This window comes from Ascaphus truei, chromosome 5 (assembly GCF_040206685.1).
Source record: "Ascaphus truei isolate aAscTru1 chromosome 5, aAscTru1.hap1, whole genome shotgun sequence".
Lineage (NCBI taxonomy): Eukaryota > Metazoa > Chordata > Amphibia > Anura > Ascaphidae > Ascaphus > Ascaphus truei.
Window position 1 is genome coordinate 187,454,286 of NC_134487.1, and position 20,363 is coordinate 187,474,648.

A 20,363-nucleotide genomic window follows, 5' to 3' on the forward strand; every position below is an offset into this window, starting at 1 on the left:
ATAAAGGGAGTCTCAAACTTGAAAGCCTGATCCTTCAAAAAGAAGGGCCCTAACTTTAATGGTACTGAGGGGGCAACAGCAGATACGCTGATCTCAGTAGGGGTCACTTGGAAAGGAGCATAATATGTACTGTTCGCTTTAAACCCTAGGATTTGAGAAAAGGAGAACTCAGACAGTGCAAGTGGGGCAACCACGACTGTGCTGGCCTCTGAAGTGGGTATTTGGGAAAGAGTGTCTGGGACATCAGAAACGACAACAGATTCCACGAAAAGGGGTCTATGCTCAGAAGCAGGGGTCTCAGCTCTCTGAGTGGCAGACGGGGTGAGTGAAATACCTAGGAGTAGGGATTCTGCGAACAGGTTTAGAGAAACAAACGGCTCCAGAATACTTTTTACTGGAGCCAGTATTATTGCCGAAAGTTCAGGGGGCATAGCTCCGAGAATTTTAGCCGAGTCAGAGGACAAAAGGGGTTGATCCTCTGAGGCTAAGGAGGTGTCCCTGACTGACGAACTAAAGGGATCTACCAAGGAAGGTTCACAGGGCTGACCTGCAGGGGTTAACATAGGAAAAACCCCAAGGGTTAAATTACTCTGTACCTGAGAATCAGAGAAATAGAAGCTAGTCTCCAAGAGTGGGGTCATAGGGTGTTCTGCCTCTTGCCCTAGGGACCTATCATTAGACTGCGGAATACTAGGGTTAGCAGTAGGGACCTCACAGAGCAGACTAGCAGAGGTTAATACAGAAAAAACCTCGGAAACAGAGCTTAGAATTTTTGGTTTAGGAAAAGAGGGCAAACAGGATTCATTCTCTGGTGCTAGGGAAGACACACTGACCTGGGGACTGCAGGGATTTACAGTGGGGGACGCATAAGCCTGACTAGCAGGGGTTAAGAATGAAATAACCTCAGGGACAGAACTTAGGGAGGTTAACTCAGGATTAGGGAGCGTGGCAGCTTCTTCCTTAGCGGGCAGCGACAGAGAAATGGTTTGACCATTCTTAGGAGAGGGAGGTACCCCCACAGGTTTAGCAACAGAACTGACAGAAAAGGGTTTGTGAATAGTCTGTGCGTGGGCAGCAAGTAGAGGTTCACGCTCGCTTATGTTTTTGTCAAATTCCAGGAATAATTTAAGGGTGGTGTCTATGGCCTGAGTCGGTACCCCAAAATCCGCAGTTTCCAGACCTGGAGTAGACATAAGAAGGAGTAGTTGGGAGTACTGGGCTTGTAACATCTTCTTCACCTCTCTACATTCCTGAGACCTTGTAAGAATTCCTTTACGAGTTAGTCTTTCTGCGGGGGTTAACCCTTCATACATATAGGCAAGATTAGGTGGAGGCAGTCTTTCAAACAGATACTGTTTTTCAAACAGGGACTGGTCCGCAGCCTGGGACATAGGTACAGTTAAACATTTACCAACCCCCGCCACGGCGCGGTCCGGTTTTGGGCCGAGCATACTGTTACGCCGATGCTCACCACAAACCGGGACCGGACCGCGGGGCTGAGGTGGGGTTATATAATCACCGACCTTAGTCCACGCAGACTGATCCGGAGTGCGCAGTTCGTAGTCGTACATCGCAGGGTCAGGATTGGAGAAGGCAGCATCGTCGTTAATGAAGCAGGAGTTCGGCAACAGGAAATCAGGAGTGCCCCGCTTCAGCTTAGGAGCGTGAGCGCGGGGGTGGCTTCTGCACGAGGAGCGGCCTCGGCCCATGACGCCGATCTCAGCAGGAGGAGACAGCAGGCTGGCCGAAGTTCACCGCAGGGCAGCGTCAGGAAGAACCAACGCTTCAGCGCAGAAGTCCAAGGCAGGCCACTGCAAGAGGATCGCAGCAGGCCGCAGGAAAGGAAGGGTAGCCACTGCTAGGAGGGAATGCAGCAGTTACGAGTACTGGCATCAACGCTTCAGCACAGGCGTCCAGAATAGGCCACTGCAGGAGAATAGCAGCAGGCCGCAGGACAGGAAGGGTAGCCACTGCTAGGAGGGAATGCAGCAGTTACCAGTGCTGGCATCAACGCTTCAGCACAGGCGTCCAGGATGGGCCACTGCAGGAGAATAGCAGCAGGCCGCAGGACAGGAAGGGTAGCCACTGCTAGGAGGGAATGCAGCAGTTACCAGTGCTGGCATCAACGCATCAGCACAGGCGTCCAGGATAGGTCACTACAGGAGAATAGCGGCAGGCCACTGGACAGGAAGGGTAGCCACTGCTAGGAGGGAATGCAGCAGTTACCAGTGCTGGCATCAACGCTTCAGCACAGGCGTCCAGGACCAGGCCTCTGGATACTCAGGAACTTGGAAGGTAAGAACTCTAGGAGAGAGGCCTGGGGTGGTTTGTGGCAGAGACAGTAACATAGAGGTAGGAATAGTTATGCTCGGCGCTGGTTCAGAGCCAACGCCTAGAATATAAAGGGCGGAGATCCAATCACAGGAGGAGGGTGTGTGAGAATTCCTCCAATGAAAGAGCACAGGGTAGAAGCTGCAATGAGAGGCAGCACCTGTGCCATATATTGCCAGAGGAAGCTTGCAACTGCACAGGTCTACAAGGCTGCAGTCAAAGCCAGTAGTGGATTCCTTACATGTACGTACTTTATGAGGTGGGTGGCATAGTACTGTTATTTTTATTTGGGGGTGTGGGGATCAAAACATTATGATGACTGTTGAAAATATTTCTTTGAACTAGTAATCCAGCATACTGCACTCTCCCCCTCCCCCCGCACACACAAGGCTCAAGTATTTCAACTTCTTGTCGACACTTCTCCTAAACCATTCTGTTGTAATAGATGGCTTTCTGGCTTGAATCTTCCCGAGCGGGGCATCACATTTCTGCGCATGCGTGTATGACTTCCCATTCCATTAGAAGTTCAAGTTTTAAAAATATATATATATATTTTGGTTATCCACATGGGCTTGCATAACAATTCTGGATATTCTGAGAATCGATCACTACTGTTGATTTTTAATTCTACACTAGTCATGTACGTACTTTATGAGGTGGGTGGCATAGTACTGTTATTTTTATTTGTGGGTGTGGGGATCAAAACATTATGATAACCTGTTGAAAATATTTCTTTGAACTAGTAATCCAGCATACTGCGCTCTCCCCCTCCCCCCCGCACACACAAGACTAAACTATTTCAATTTCTTGTCGACACCTCTCCCAAACCATTCTGTTGTAATAGATGGCTTTCTGGCTTGAATCTTCCCGAGCGTGGCATCACATTTCTGCGCATGCATGTACACTGGCGGCACACTTTATTGAAGTGCGGCCAGTTCCGCAAGCCGGGAGATTTCCCGGCTTGCTAGTGGCATCCCCTCGGCGTGCCGCGCGTCACCGATGCGCGGTCACACGTCATCGGGTGCCTGCGCCCCCTGCACGCGCGTCCAGGGCTCCCCGAGGGAGCCCTGGTGTCCCGCGATGTGGGGGACGGCGGCAGGGGGTTCCGGGGGACCCGGCGGACCCGGAGAGGAGAGGGGGAAGCCGCGATCGGCGGGCCTCTCCTCCGCTGCTTCGGCGCGCGCCCGGCACCCTCCGGCGCGCGCCAGGTAACTGCTGCGGCCGAGAACGGGCAAATGCTCGAATAAACTCGGCCGCAGCAGTATGACTTCCCATTCAATTAGAAGTTCAAGTTTTAAAAATATATATATATATATTTTGGTTATCCACATGGGCTTGCATAACAATTCTGGATATTCTGAGAATCAAGTTTTAAAATATATATATATTTTTTTCGGTTATCGACATGAGCTTGCATAACAATTCTGGATATTCTGAGAATCAAGTTTTAAAATATTATTATTATTTTTTTCCGGTTATCGACATGGGCTTGCATAACAATTCTGAATATTCTGAGAATCAATCACTACTGTTGCTTTTTAATTCTACACTAGTCATGTATGTACTTTATGAGGTGGGTGGCATAGTACTGTTATTTTTATTTGGGGGTGTGGGGATCAAAACATTATGATGACTGTTGAAAATATTTCTTTGAACTAGTAATCCAGCATACTGCACTCTCCCCATCCCCCCGCACACACAAGGCTCAAGTATTTCAACTTCTTGTCGACACCTCTCCTAAACCATTCTGTTGTAATAGATGGCTTTCTGGCTTGAATATTCCCGAGCGTGGCATCACATTTCTGCGCATGCGTGTGTGACTTCCCATTCCATTTGAAGTTCAAGTTTTAAAAATATATATATATATTTTGGTTATCCACATGGGCTTGCATAACAATTCTGGATATTCTGAGAATCAATCACTACTTTTGCTTTTTAATTCTGCACTAGTCATGTATGTACTTTATGAGGTGGGTGGCATAGTACTGTTATTTTTATTTGAGGGTGTGGGGATGAAAACATTTTATGACCTGTTGAAAATATTTCTTTGAACTAGTAATCCAGCATACTGCGCTCTCCCCCTCCCCCCCGCACACACAAGGCTCAAGTATTTCAACTTCTTGTCGACACCTCTCTCAAACCATTCTGTTGTAATAGATGGCTTTCTGGCTTGAATCTTCCTGAGTGTGGCATCACATTTCTGTGCATGCTTGTATGACTTCCCATTCAATTAGAAGTTCAAGTTTTATAAATATATATATATTTTTTTGGTTATCAACATGGGCTTGCATAACAATTCTGGATATTCTGAGAATCAAGTTTTAAAATATTATTATGTATTTTTTTCGGTTATCGACATGGGCTTGCATAACAATTCTGGATATTCTGAGAATCAATAACTACTGTTGCTTTTTAATTCTACACTAGTCATGCATGTACTTTATGAAGTAGGTGGCATAGTACTGTTTATTTTTATTTGGGGGTGTGGGGATCAAAACATTTTTATGACCTGTTGAAAATATTTATTTGAACTTGTAATCCAGTATACAGTGCTCTCCCCTACCCCCAGCACACACACAAGGCTCAAGTATTTCAACTTCTTATCGACATCTCTCCCAAACCATTCTGTTGTATTTATTTGTATTGGCAAGAATGACTCATCCTTGAAATCTTTGAGGCTTTTTTTTACGGTAACGCATGCGCACGTGTAATAATCCCTTCTCGAATTTAATATGTTAATCTGATTAGCCATTCTTGGCGACTAACTAGTGTAGACAGAGCCTTTCATCAAAAACATGTGAGGCTTTTTTTTTTGTCATAGGATGAGTTTAACCGCTGGCAATAAGATTTCTCTGAACCACTAATTTTATATTATATGGGCATGCTTTAACACTGTGCCAATCAATGGGTAGCAGGGGTGGTGTCCCTGATGAGGGTGGGTTAACCCCTTAATTACTATTGCGATTACTAACCGCTATGGTGATTAAGGGGTTAGTGGACATTAGATTGTATTTTTTATTGTATTGTTGCTGGCAACGGAGTAAACGGATGGTGATGAGGATGAGGATGGCCTTCATCCTGGCAGGCTTGCAGGGGTAAGTGCATGTTTTATTTATTATATGCTGCAGGTTGATGTTTTATTTTTAATGGGCAAATGCAATATTATCCATATCTGGGTAATATTAATTTTGCCCATTACTGTACTGTATGTATTTAGGGGAGAAGGGGGGTGTGTGTCTTTATAGCAATGAATTGTATTTTTAATTTTTTCGACACAGGATTGTTACCGCAGGCCAGAAGGGACCCCCGGTCCCCTGTGGGGTCCCGAACACCCACGTGGTCCACTTGGAGGCTCCCGGCATCTGCGGGGATCACCTGAGGACCCCAGGACCCCTGTGAGCATAGGTCACATGCAAGGACCATCTGCAGGCCCCAGACACACATGAGGACCACCCAAGGACCCCCGGACACCCAAGGGGACCAACTGGAGTCTCCCAGAAACCCTCGGGATGACCTGAGGACCCCTGGACACCCACGTGACCCTTGGACCTCATGGGGTCCCTGGATACCTGTAAGGACAACCCAGAAACCCCTGCTGGCCTCAGGATTGATACCAGTGCTGAAAAAAAACATGATTTATGCATGCCTCAATATTTTTGCGCCAGCCTTTAGTTGGTTAAAAAATATGGCGAGCTTTTATACTCCGATAAACTTATCACAGCTTTGTGAATAGCTGTTACTGACAAAATATGGCGCTTTGCCCTATCGGACAAATTTTTTGTCTCTGGCTGTTTAGGGGCGCAAAAAAAACATTATAGTGCACTACTGCACTGTTATCACTGCTTTGTGAATAGCAGATCAGGCAGTATCATGCTATAAAGGCATTTATTGCCCATTAAACCACATCACTGCTTTGTGAATCGGCCCCTACTGTATGTATCTCAGGATGGAAAATGGCACAAAGACAAAGAAAACTAAGGGAAAAGACCAGCAGCTTTACATGGTACATTTGTTTTTTCATCTAGAAGCGGATTTAAAGCTTGGTTTGTGACACCAAGAGAAAAGAAATGCCCAATGTAATGAAATTCAAATTCAATATGTATTGTTTCCCTTTGGGTGGAGGTTTGGATGATGAGAATGAAGGAATACTAGTGCTTCAAGCTCTATTTGTAAATGTCTCCACTTCATACTGTACATATTCAGAGCCCCTTAACCCCCTGAAGAAAAAAAGTATTGCTAATTTTTGAAAAAACCCAATCAACCATATCTTTGCTTTTAGCATAGTTTGCTTTGTTTATGTATGGCAATTTGATCATTACTGTACATTCTTCACGGAATACTGTTTATATGTCAGCTCTTTTGGACAGAGCTTATAAAACCTAGTACACCAGTGCTGGAATTGTAATTGTACTGTATTAGATGGTACAACTTTTTTACTTTTTTTATACAATACTGTACAATTAAGAACGTTACCACATTAACGAAAGTAACGTATATTTCTGCAGCACATTTGGAAATAATTTATTAACTTCCTTTTGGAAAGGGCTTCCCTCCATACCCTGCAGGCCCCTTTTAAACACCTGTGAACCATATTAAATGGAAAAAAGTCACAGAAAATAGAAGTATTTTTTTTCCGTGTAGTCCTTGTAATTGGCTATCTATATCTATAAAAATGAAAACGTTGTTTGTTTGCTGAAAAGGTTATATATTTGCTGTGCTTATGGGCAATCTGATTGGTCCGCTGGTCTGTCACTCACCCACTGGCCAATCGGATTGGTCCGTGGCCTGGCCCGCCTCCGCAGGCCTCTCATTGGCCTGCGTGGTTCGCTGACCTCACAAACGCAACTGCCACACTCAGAACAATCACTGCCTCACCGCCTGCTCTCACCTCCCCTAGACATCACCTCAGGTACCGTGTGCTGCCGTGTGCTCTTCCCCCCCCCAACACCACACCCCAACACTAAACCTCCCCACTGCCCCCCTTCACCAACACTGTGCAGTCACCCGCCAGCACACCATAGACCGTCCGGTCACAGACACAACCCTCACGCACACCCTCCGCTGCTGACACCCAAATGCCACTCCCACCCCACAAACAACTGCCACCACCACCACCACCACCACCCCCTCACCCCTACTACACCCTCCAGTGCCACCGCTACTTATACTCTCTCACCTGCAGCTCACCTCCCCACCGGCTCCCCTCCCATCAACCCCCTCACCTGCAGCTCTCACCACCTGCGGGCCCCGTTTTCTCTCCCCTCACTGGGTACCGCCGGGGAGGGGTGGAGAGGGGGGAACACGCGCAGGGGACAAAGGGGAGGGAGAGAAACACTGCCGTGGGGGGGGAAACAAGCACAGGGGACAGGGGATGGGGGAACCGATTGCCTGGGACGGGGGGGGAACTCACCCCCCCCCATCTCACTACCCCCCACCCAAGATTCACAAAAGATTCACCCCCCACCCAAGATTCACCCCCCACAAACCCACCCTAGATTCACCACCCACCCCACGCACCCACCCAAGATTCATAAAATTCAACCCCCACGATTCAGCCCCCCACCAAACAATTATTAGAGACTCACATCCCGGGCAACGCCGGGTCTCTCAGATAGTTATTTTATATAATGTGTTGATTTAAACACATGTAGCCCTCTTTCCCTGTGACTCAAGGGACTACGCATGCTGATTACCTGTTCGGCGTACAGGAGGTATGATTCTCCACACTGGGAGCTTGGGGTGATCACGTTCTTTTGTACATGGTGCCTCCACCTGGGAGAGATCCTAACGCAGTAGGATAACCTCTCACAGGAACCCACCAGTAAATGAATAAGGATACACACACTGTATGGCTAACTTATATTTACTGACATATAAACAGATAAACCCAACAATATACCGGGCCACCAAGGCCATACCCACACTGTGTCCCACTGTATACATCCAATGCCTTGTTCACTCCCAGGTGAGGTTTCCCCAAAATTATGCCTTGAGCACCTAACAACCTTGAAACAGGCCAACCCCAAAGTGTGTGAGGAGAAGGGCTACCCTTGTGTACTTTATGGCCATTGGTGCACTTTGTAGAGATTCCTTCCTGGTCTTAGTGCAGACCAGGCCGATGTGGCAGATGGTCCTCCAAACTGCAATGTGATTCCACGCTGCGTCTGCTGAATCCTCTTCCACACTTGTCCGCAGGAGTCCGCCTCTGGAGGGATCTCCCACTGAGTGTGTCCCTATAAAGTGCCTCTGGTCCCAGACCGCAGGCTGCGCACACCGCTTGCATCCGTAACTGGTGCCATAACTCAACCTCTGTCACTGCAAGGCTAAGAGGAGTGTCCCTATCTTGGGCCTTCCCTATAGCAATCAAAAACTAAGGTGTGGGGTCTAGCTGGGATCTATGTGGGTATCTGACCTAATCCACGGATGTATACAACAAAAGACAGGGGTGCCCAATGCTACTGTACATCCAATTGACAAAACATACTATATACAGTATGGTAATAAGTACAAAGTTCAAATACTTCAATAATAATAATAATTACTTGGTTATTTAGATAAACCCTTTGGCCAAAGCGTTATAAGCCTGCATTCCAAATGTCAAGGTATAACCAAAACTAAATAACCCAGTAATTATTATTTTTATTAAAGTATTTGAACTTTGTACTTATTACCATATATGTTTTGTCAATTGGATGTAGCATTGGGCACCCCTGTCTTTTGTTGTATACATTTGCCACGCCCAGTAGCACTCTTTTTTTACATAAATATATATTCATGATGTGGTGGGTGTAGGAGTTTGAGCTAGCTGGGAATGTGTGTTAATTTAATCCACGGATGCACTGCTCCATACCCCTTGCTGTCCCTGCTCTGACTGCCTCGCGGTGCCAAGCGTGCCAAATGTATCCCTTACTGTCCTCCTGCCTCTGCAACCCTTTTGGCTGTACTTGCCCATGTCGTAGGCAGCCCTGGTGACTGCTGGGATATGTAGTCCCATCGTCTGCTATGTGGAGCCTGTTCTTAGATGGTCACCGCACTGTGCTCCCATTGCACATGCGCAACCTGTCTATCACGCAAACGCGGCCAACCATGATCGTGGTGCCCTGCATCTCAGCATCGCCACGTAGTCCCGGCACCTTTGCCGTGTCCGCATGCCACTCCAGGTGGCACTCAGCGTCTCCCTGCAGCCTCCCTCCACACGCCCAAGAACGGAAGGTAAAGGGACATGGTTACCCACAAATACTGTACACATGTAGCGTTTGACATTGTTCCCACTGTATTTCCTATATGACACATCCCAGTATAACTCCTACAGTACAGAACTTCCATAGGATTCAGTGTCACTTTTGATGCAGAATAGTACTGTGTACAGTATATCCCTCCATATCACACCAAAGGGAACAATGAAGCTTGTAAACACACAAACACACACATTCTCACACTTCTAACTCCTTCACTAGCAGAGGGGCCAAAAATGCATTGTGAGGGTACATGTTTTAAAACTCAGTGAGACTGACTTCAAATGAGTGAGACTCCCAGAATATTAGTGAGACTTGACATGTCTTTAAGTGAGTGTTTACCTTTAGATCCAAACACTTATTTCATGAGGATTCTCTGAATCAAAAATAGACACTTAGATAGTCAACCAATGACACACCAATGCATTTGAAACCTCTATAATTAAAACACAGTGGTTTCTGGAAGTGACTCATTAAAAACTGCATGATCTTCTTAATCATTAACAAACCCTTCTGTTCTGGATAGAAGTACAGTATGTATATCTTTATTAATATAGTTCCCACAATTTACTCAGCATTTTACAAAAGAGACAATACAGTAGAATAATCTTTTCTTTTGGCAAAGGCGATCGCGCATTGCACTTTGTGCGCGCAATTACACACGCTGACTGGGGCCTGCCCCATAGAGTGCTGTACCTTTTGTGTGGCGTGCACGCTATCGCATGCGCGCCCACGGCCCCCAGGGATGAAGCAGTAGATTACAGTGCTTGACCACTTGTTGGTAAGAGTGACTGTGGGTGTGGGACAGCAGACATTAGCAGTGCCGCCAACCGCTTTGACAGGACTCAGGACTACAATTTCCACTCAGGCCCATGTGTTGGCAGTCTTGCAAGCCATCATCCTCTCAAACACCTTTTTACTGTCTCACCGCCTCTATTTCTCTCCCCCTTCTCATCTCCTCATCTCATCTCCTCCCTCCCCCATGTATTTATTCCCCCTCTATCTTTCAATCCCCCTCTTACACTTCCCCCCCCTCTCACTCTTCCTCCCCCTCCCCATTTTACACCCACTCCCTCTCTTACTTCCTCCTCTTACTCCCTCATCCCTCTCTTAAATGCCCACCTCTCCCTTCTCCTTTTCTTAACCCCAACCTCTCCCTCCCCCTCCCTCTCTTACATCCCCACCTCTCCCCTGCCTCTTTTACACACCCTCCACCTCCCTCTTTTCCACCCAACCTCTTCCCTTCTCCCTCGTACACCTCCTCTCCTTTCTCTTCCTCTTATTTCCTCTCAAACCCCCCTCTGCCTCCTATAGCTTTCACCCCTCCCTCTCTTACACGCCCTCTATTGGTCACTCACTCTCCCCCAACTTCACCTCACACTAAATTCCCCTTCTCCTCTCATCCTTACACTCAATACAAATCCCTCCCCTCCTCACACTCAATAGCACCACCCCTCACCACTCTTAATATCACCCCCTCCTTCCACTCAAAACCCCCGCCTCGACCTACAAACACACTTAATACCTCCCCCTCTCCTCCTCACACTTAATACCACCCATTCCCCACACTCAATACCACCCACCACACTCAATACTATCGCCTCCCCACACTCAATACCACCAGAGACGTTTTTAGACCTTCGTAGGCAATAGGCACTTTTATTTCTAGAGGCTTGTGTGTCCAATATTTTTGCTCATTTTTATGCTACTGTAATTTCATCATTTGCTTGTTTCTTCCGATACCAGCGATATTTGGCACCGATACTTTTGTTTCAATATTTAAAGGCATTTTCAAATAAAAATTGCTGTTTTCTCTTATTTTGTGATTTTATTTGTTTAGGTATTTTTTCAAGTGAAATATTGTAGGCCCTAAAAGGTTTGTAGGCTCTATGCACTGTGCCTAGTCGGCCTAATGTATAAAGCAGCCCTGAATATCACCATTTCCGCTGAATACAACCATATCCGCTCCTCACGCACAATTTCACACCCTACTCACACACAATACCACTCCTTCTCCCCTACACAAAAACTCAACACCACCTCCCCTACACACACATTCCATACCACCCTCTCTCCTATACACACACGCACACTATAATTTTAACTTTGGCGGGGAGGCCACACGTGCAGAAGCAGAAGGTAGGACAGACTTCTGGCGCAGAGCAGCATGCTTGATGAGAGGCTTTGGGTGAAGGCCAGGCAGGAGCTAGGAAAATCTTGCCCCCACAGCCACCAGGCCTTGGACAATTGTCCCAGCTCTCCCCCCGTTGGAAGCCCTGGCAATTAATTTGGTCCTTTGAAATGCTTAATTTAGGAGGTGAGTTTTAAGGTTTTGACTTAAAGGGGGGGAGAGAAGGTTCTTGACTTATACGCTGTGAGGATGTTCCACAGGTAAGGGGCAATGAGGGAATTTTTTTTAATGCGAGAGAGCAGTAGTGGTGAAAGAGGTGGAGAGGAGGCAGCTATGGGTAGAGCATAGTAAACAAGCAGGGGCATAATGACAGGTAAAAATGGATATGTATGGAGGAGAAGATAAGTGGAGCACCTTAAACGCTGGGATGAGAACTTTGTAGGTGACCTGAAATTTGATGGAAATCCAGAAAGGGAATTAAGGATGAGTGAGCAGAAACGTTTTTGGGAGATAGTGAAATTATTCTAGCAGTAGAATTTTGAGTAGATTGCAAAGGGAAAGCTGTGAGGCAGGGAAGACAGTAAGCAGTATGTTACAATAATCCAGACAGGAGAAGATAAGAGCATGCATTATAGTTATATCAGTAGATTGGCATAAGAAAGGGCCAAAATTGGCAATATTACAGAGGAAGAACAAACACGTTTTAGCCAAGCTGTGAATTTGAGTGAAGAAGGAAGGGAAGGGTGAAATGTCACTCCTAGGCAAGGTCAACCTTATGCTTTGAGTGGCCCCTAGATCGCATGCTGGAAGCAGGGTACCCCCTGTAAAACAGTTAAGAGGACCTACCTTTAATGAGCGTCCCTCCTCCAGCAGCATCGCGGTGTCATGACGTTACGTGGCATGTGAAGTCACGTTGCCATGGCAACGCATTGTCATATGATGTCCCAGTGTCCCAGTATTTGATGTTGGTCACCATGGCAATGCAACGCTACAAGGTGCGGCCCACTCAGGAAAATGTAAGTCCCTTCTTACTAAGGAACACACACCTCTCATTGCTGCCTGGGGACCTGTGCTTCCTCCTCTCCCTCATCTCTCTCCACCTGTCGGCACTGGTATACAATTTCCGCCCAGCTGGAGGAGGGTGTCCACGCAGGTGTCCGTGGGTCATAGGGTGGTCCCTGTGGTTCCCCGCTGGCCTGCGGTTCCATTCCTGTATTAAAAAAAGTAAACATGGCCTACATTTCCATAAATACAACCTTGTGCCCCCACATAAAACCAATATTTATTTTTATAGACACAAGATTAATACTACATGCCAGCGAGGGTCCCAGGGTGGTCCCGATGGGTGTCCGCAGGCCCCACAGTGCACCTTGTGGGGTTACCCATGGGTGTCTTGGAGCCCTCGGGTGATTCCCATGGGCAATTGGGGGCCCTCGGGTGGTCTCCATGTGCCCCCGATTCTTCCCTACAGGTGTCCGTGGGTCCTCAGGTGGTCCCCGTGGGCGTCCGGGGGTTCTCGGGTGGTCGGGGATATAGTTCTCACAATCTGACTGGCTGAAGTATCATGTGATGGCAGCCATATTGCTTTTGGTGACGTCATGTTAAAGGGAAAGTTAGCACAGCCATTCTGATTGGCTGGCTTCACTTCCTTTACATGACACGGCTTGTAAAACATTTGCACTCAAATGTGACATCACAGGCCTATAAAAGCCTGTGCAGCCTCATTTGACGGCAAGAAGCCGAGGAGGGAGGACCTCCTCCAATAGGAATACAATGGCATGCCAGCGAAGAAGAAGATACAGATGAAGACATCTAAAGGGCCCCGGACCCCCGCGGGGATCACCTTTGGGCCCCGGACTCCTGCTGGGATGATCCGGGGACACACGCCAGTCTGTTGTATTAATTGTGTGGCGAAAAAAACGTAAACAATGATTTTCTTCATGGCTTCATCTCTTTTGTGACAGCCTTTAGCTGGTGCAAAAATCTGTCGGGCTTTTAAAGTACGATTCACTTATCACTGCTTAGAGAACCGCGCTGACTGGCAAAAAACGGCATGTCTGCCATTTTTTGCCTTATCAGACATATTTTTTTTTCCCAGGCTGAAAATATGCCTCTTACGGCCGATAAAGCACTGTTATCATGGCTTAGTGAATCGTGTGGCATGCTGTATCGTTTTAAAAGGCATTTTTCGTACTTTAAAGCTGTTATCACTGCTTAGTGAATCGCCCCCCAATGTGTGTTACTGTCAATCGTCTGGTGCACTTCAATAATAAAATAAACAGATGTACAGTTTATTCCCAGCCCTTACATGAAAAAACATGGGTACCATACCGGGAAAGTAATTTAAAAATACTTCAACCAGTCTGTAACTTTTTTAAAGCATTAATCATCTAGTTTTAAACCCATGAAACATATCAGTGACATTAATGTATTATAGTCCTGGATATGGGATGGCCTTATTCAATTTGCCGTCAGTGCTGGAGTAAATTTTAGTCCCATTCATTTGAATAGATTTGAACTCTGGGAAGCGACTATACAGCATATTGAAAATGACCACTAACCATATGCTGGTAGAACAAGCAGAACAACATGATCAATACTCTAACACATCATGTAAGCTTAAACATATGCAGAAAGCATTAGAACATCTTCCATGAGGAATAGAATCAGGTCAGTGTTCCTTAAAAATGTTTTCTATTTATTCTTACAGTAATAAAATCTTCAGTCTAACCCAAGCTCGTTTTGATGGAAAGGAAAACAAAAGTGGGAAACTTTGATACATACTGTAAACCCCTATAATGACATCACACAAAAATTTCAGCTGGCACATGTTTAGACCTTTGAATAATAATCTAAAATGCCTCATAGGTGTTTTCTTTGGTAAACAAATACTTTAACTCCTGTGCTGTTTAAGGTCGCCACTATTGGTTTATTTTGGCCATAGTAACTGTAAGGGTCTGGGAGTCACGCCGCCCTCGGCGTGCTCCTCACATACCGGCAGCTCCGACGGGTCCTCCCGCGACACGCAGGCAGCCTCTCTCCGGAACGCCGATCATTACTCCACGTGGGCGCGCGCGCGCACGCAAAAAAACTCCCCTTCTACTCTCGGTTCTGCGGCTACGCTCGGTCACGCGGCCGCAAGCACAGCTACACAGAGGCGCGGCCACACCGAGCCGCACCAACCCATTAAAGGCACAGCACCTCAAACCATTGCTGCAATCCAATGCAGTCTGACTACTGGGCTTTATGGCTCCTCCCCTGGGACTCATGCTGGACCTATCCCTGCTGTAGCCTGGCCCTTCCACACACCCCTACCTTGCTGCGCTGCCATTGGACCCGCTCTCCTATATATACCTAACAGTGTCACTGACTCGTTGGCTGAGCATAGAACCAGTTGTTCTCATCACAATCTGCCTTCCTAGTCCTGTCTTGTCCTGTTTTGTTTTTGCAGTCCTCCTCGTGTACCGAACCGGCTTCCGCTAGGTCTACCCGCACCTCTGGCATCCCGAACTCGGCATACGGCAACACGACTCTCTGCACCTCTGGAACCCCGATCCTGGCAAACGGTAAACGATTACGTCCTTATCTCTAACCCCGGACTTTGCATACAGCACCCTCTACCATCCGTACCTCTCCTGTCCCGATCCGGACTCCCAGACCACTCTACTCTCAAGATGTGCCCTCGTGGCTGTGGGTGGCGTTATATATCATATCCCACCTCAGCACCGCGGTCCCGTCTCGTTTGTGGTGAGCACGCCCTGACATTATGCTCAGTCCTACAAACATGGACCCCGCTGAGGTGGAGCGCACTATAAATGCCCATACTAATCTCTTCACCAGGCTAGAGACTTATTTGGAACAAGCTGATAGGCGAATGGATACGTTACAGCAAAGCCTTCATTCGCTTACTGTTCAAGTCCGAGCTCTCAGTCGGCAACCTTCACCCGTGTCTTCCACAGCTTCCGCAACCGCCTTTCCAGCACCTCCGTTTGCTTTGGAACCTGGTATTCCGGCTCCCAAACACTATGCCGGGGATCCCCAAGGATGTAGGGGCTTCCTTAACCAATGCCTCATCCAATTTCGACTCTCGCCCTCTCATTTTGTCTCTTCTGTCTCCAGGGTCGGCTATCGGTTGTACTGTATATATTAGGTGACGGGGGAGGGGGTGTATTTATTTGAAAGTATTGGCTGTTGTGTTTTTTGGGCACAGGATTAGTACTGCATGCCAGCAGGGACCTCGGACTCCTGCAGAGAGCACCCGAGGGCCCCGGACTCCCGCGGGAATCACCTGTGGGCCCCGGACTCCTGCTGGGATGATCCGGGGACACACGCCAGTCTGTTGTATTAATTGTGTGGCGAAAAAAACGTAAACAATGATTTTCTTCATGGCTTCATCTCTTTTGTGACAGCCTTTAGCTGGTGCAAAAATCTGTCGGGCTTTTAAAGTACGATTCACTTATCACTGCTTAGAGAACCGCGCTGACTGGCAAAAAACGGCATGTCTGCCATTTTTTGCCTTATCAGACATATTTTTTTTCCCAGGCTGAAAAGGCCTTTTACGGCCGATAAAGCACTGTTATCATGGCTTAGTGAATAGTGTGGCGTGCTGTATCGTTTTAAAAGGCATTTTTCATACTTTAAAGCTGTTATCACTGCTTAGTGAATCGCCCCCCAATGTGAGTTACTGTCAATCGTCTGGTGCACTTCAATAATAAAATAAACAGATGTACAGTTTATTCCCAGCCCTTACATGAAAAAACATGGGTACCATACCGGGAAAGTAATTTAAAAATACTTCAACCAGTCTGTAACTTTTTTAAAGCATTAATCATCTAGTTTTAAACCCATGAAACATATCAGTGACATTAATGTATTATAGTCCTGGATATGGGATGGCCTTATTCAATTTGCCGTCAGTGCTGGAGTAAATTTTAGTCCCATTCATTTGAATAGATTTGAACTCTGGGAAGCGACTATACAGCATATTGAAAATGACCACTAACCATATGCTGGTAGAACAAGCAGAACAACATGATCAATACTCTAACACATCACGTAAGCTTAAACATATGCAGAAAGCATTAGAACATCTTCCATGAGGAATAGAATCAGGTCAGTGTTCCTTAAAAATGTTTTCTATTTATTCTTACAGTAATAAAATCTTTAGTCTAACCCAAGCTCGTTTTGAGGGAAAGGAAAACAAAAGTGGGAAACTTTGATACATACTGTAAACCCCTATAATGACATCACACAAAAATTTCAGCTGGCACATGTTTAGACCTTTGAATAATAATCTAAAATGCCTCATAGGTGTTTTCTTTGGTAAACAAATCCTTTAACTCCTGTGCTGTTAAAGGTCGCCACTATTGGTTTATTTTGGCCATAGTAACTGTAAGGGTCTGGGAGTCACGCCGCCCTCGGCGTGCTCCTCACTTACCGGCAGCTCCGACGTGTCCTCCCGCGACACGCAGGCAGCCTCTCTCCGGAACGCCGATCATTACTCCACGTGGGCGTGCGTGCGCACGCCAAAACTCCCCTTCTACTCTCGGTTCTGCGGCTACGCTCGGTCACGCGGCCGCAAGCACAGCTACACAGAGGCGCGGCCACACTGAGCCGCACCAACCCATTAAAGGCACAGCACCTCAAACCATTGCTGCAATCCAATGCAGTCTGACTACTGGGCTTTATGGCTCCTCCCCTGGGACTCATGCTGGACCTATCCCTGCTGTAGCCTGGCCCTTCCACACACCCCTACCTTGCTGCGCTGCCATTGGACCCGCTCTCCTATATATACCTAACAGTGTCACTGACTCGTTGGCTGAGCATAGAACCAGTTGTTCTCATCACTCTCTGCCTTCCTAGTCCTGTCTTGTCCTGTTTTGTTTTTGCAGTCCTCCTCGTGTACCGAACCGGCTTCCGCTAGGTCTACCCGCACCTCTAGCATCCCGAACTCGGCAAACGGCAACACGACTCTCCGCACCTCTGGAACCCCGATCCTGGCAAACGGTAAACGATTACGTCCTTATCTCTAACCCCAGACTTTGCATACAGCACCCTCTACCATCCGTACCTCTCCTGCCCCGATCCGGACTCCCAGACCACTCTACTCTCAAGACGTGCCCTCGTGGCTGTGGGTGGCGTTATATCCTATCCAACCTTAGCACCGCGGTCCCGTCTCGTTTGTGGTGAGCACGCCCTGACATTATGCTCAGTCCTACAAACATGGACCCCGCTGAGGTAGAGCGCACTATAAATGCCCATACTAATCTCTTCACCAGGCTAGAGATTTATTTGGAACAAGCTGATAGGCGAATGGATACGTTACAGCAAAGCCTTCATTCGCTTACTGTTCAAGTCCGAGCTCTCAGTTGGCAACCTTCACCTGTGTCTTCCACAGCTTCCGCAACCGCCTTTCCAGCACCTCCGTTTGCTTTGGAACCTCGTATTCCGGCTCCCAAACACTATGCCGGGGATCCCCAAGGATGTAGGGGCTTCCTTAACCAATGCCTCATCCAATTTCGACTCTCGCCCTCTCATTTTGTCTCTTCTGTCTCCAGGGTCTGCTATATCGTGGCTCTTCTCATCAACGAGGTGCTGGCATGGGCTTCTCCCATCTGGGAACAACAAGGCCCTCTCACACAGGACATCGATCTCTTCGTCGAGGAATTCCGTAGAGTCTTCGATACTCCTGCACGGCAATTAACGGCAGCATCTTCTCTTCATCACATAACCCAGGGAGATCGACCCGTCGCCCGGTATGCTGTGGAGTTCCGTACACTTTCTGCTGAGACGGGATGGAATAACGAAGCACTATCTTCAGCGTTTTGGCAAGGTCTGTCTGAATCCCTAAAGGATGAGCTTGCAGCGCGGGAACGTCCCACTGTCCTAGAGGATTTGATCAGTCTGTGTGTTCGAGTGGACCATCGTCTACAGGAGCGGAGAAATGAACGTTCTCGTTAACGTCAACGGGTTTCAAGGCAACTTGCTCCATCGTTCATGGCTCCTACACCCCCTTCCGTGAACGTCCCGGAACCTATGCAATTGGGAGGTAACAAGCTGTCTGCTGCTGAAAAACAACGTTGGTGCAATGCCGGTCTCTGCATGTACTGTGGCAATTCCGGTCACATAGTGTCCCCACAAGCCGGGAAACACCAACTCCCAATGAAATCCCAGAGAGTTTCATTGGGAATACTGACACTTTCTCCCATCGTCAAAGACATACTTCCCACCAGGATAATGTTGCCTATAACACTGACTGGAGAGGGATTTCGCACTCAAGCACGGGCGTTCATTGATTCCGGTTGCACAGGCAATTTCATCGATGAGACTTTTGCTAGACGGAACAATATTCCATTTATCAATAAGAAGATGCCAGTAGGTCTGGAGGCTATTGACGGTCGACCTCTACAGCCGGCATTCATCACGCTACAGACGGTGCCTCTCCTACTGCAGTTCGTTGACGTCCATACGGAGATCATTACTCTCGATGTTATCCACACTCCCTCTGTTGAGCTGATTTTGGGTCTTCCTTGGCTTCAACTCCATAAGCCTCGCATCGACTGGACGGATCGGGAACCTATCCAGTGGAGTGCTTCTTGTGCCAAGACATGTACCAGGATTTTCCAGAAGATTGGTGGGTTGACTACCCTGCCAGAGAAGGTCGATTCCCTACCTTCTGTGTACTGGGAATTCTGTGATGTGTTCGACAAAGCACGTTCCGAGGTTCTACCTCCGCACCGTTCGTTTGACTGTCCGATTGACCTACTACCCGGAGCACCTCTGCCCAGAGGACGATCCTATCCTCTCTCTCTCCCAGAGACTAAAGCCATGAACACTTACATTGCAGAGAAATTAGAGAGGGGTTTCATCCGAAAGTCTTCCTCTCCAGTCGGAGCAGGTTTCTTTTTTGTCAAAAAGAAGGACGGTTCTCTTCGTCCATGCATAGACTAATGTTTGAATAACATCACACGCAAGAACCGCTACCCACTGCCTTTGATACCGGAACTCTTAGACCGTCTCCAGGGAGCAACCATCTTTTCTAAATTGCATTTAAGAGGTGCCTACAATTTAGTAAGGATACGTGAGGGGGACGAGTGGAAGACTGCTTTTAACACCCACGACGGCCACTACGAATACGTGGTCATGCCGTTCGGTCTGTGCAACACACCAGCAGTTTTCCAGGATTTCGTCAATGAGATTTTTCGGGACATTCTTAATACATTTCTTATCGTTTACCTAGATGACATCCTAATCTTTTCGAAATCTCCTCAAGAACACATCAAACACGTTCAACAAGTGCTGTTACGCCTCCGGGAGAACCATCTCTTTGCGAAATTGGAGAAATGTCAGTTCCATCTCAAGTCGGTGGCTTTTTTGGGATACGTTATCTCTGACTCCGGATTTAATATGGATCCAGAGAAACTTAAGGCTATCTCGGACTGGCCCCGTCCGACCACTCTCAAAGCCGTGCAACGCTTTCTAGGTTTTGCAAATTATTATCGACGCTTCATTCGCAATTTTTCTTCTACGGTATCTCCCATAACTGATCTCACTAAGAAGGGTGCAGATCCTTCATCATGGTCTGAGACTGCCATACGGGCATTTAATCTGCTAAAAAAGGCTTTTGTGTCTGCCCCTATCCTCACCCACCCAGATCCTAAACTTCC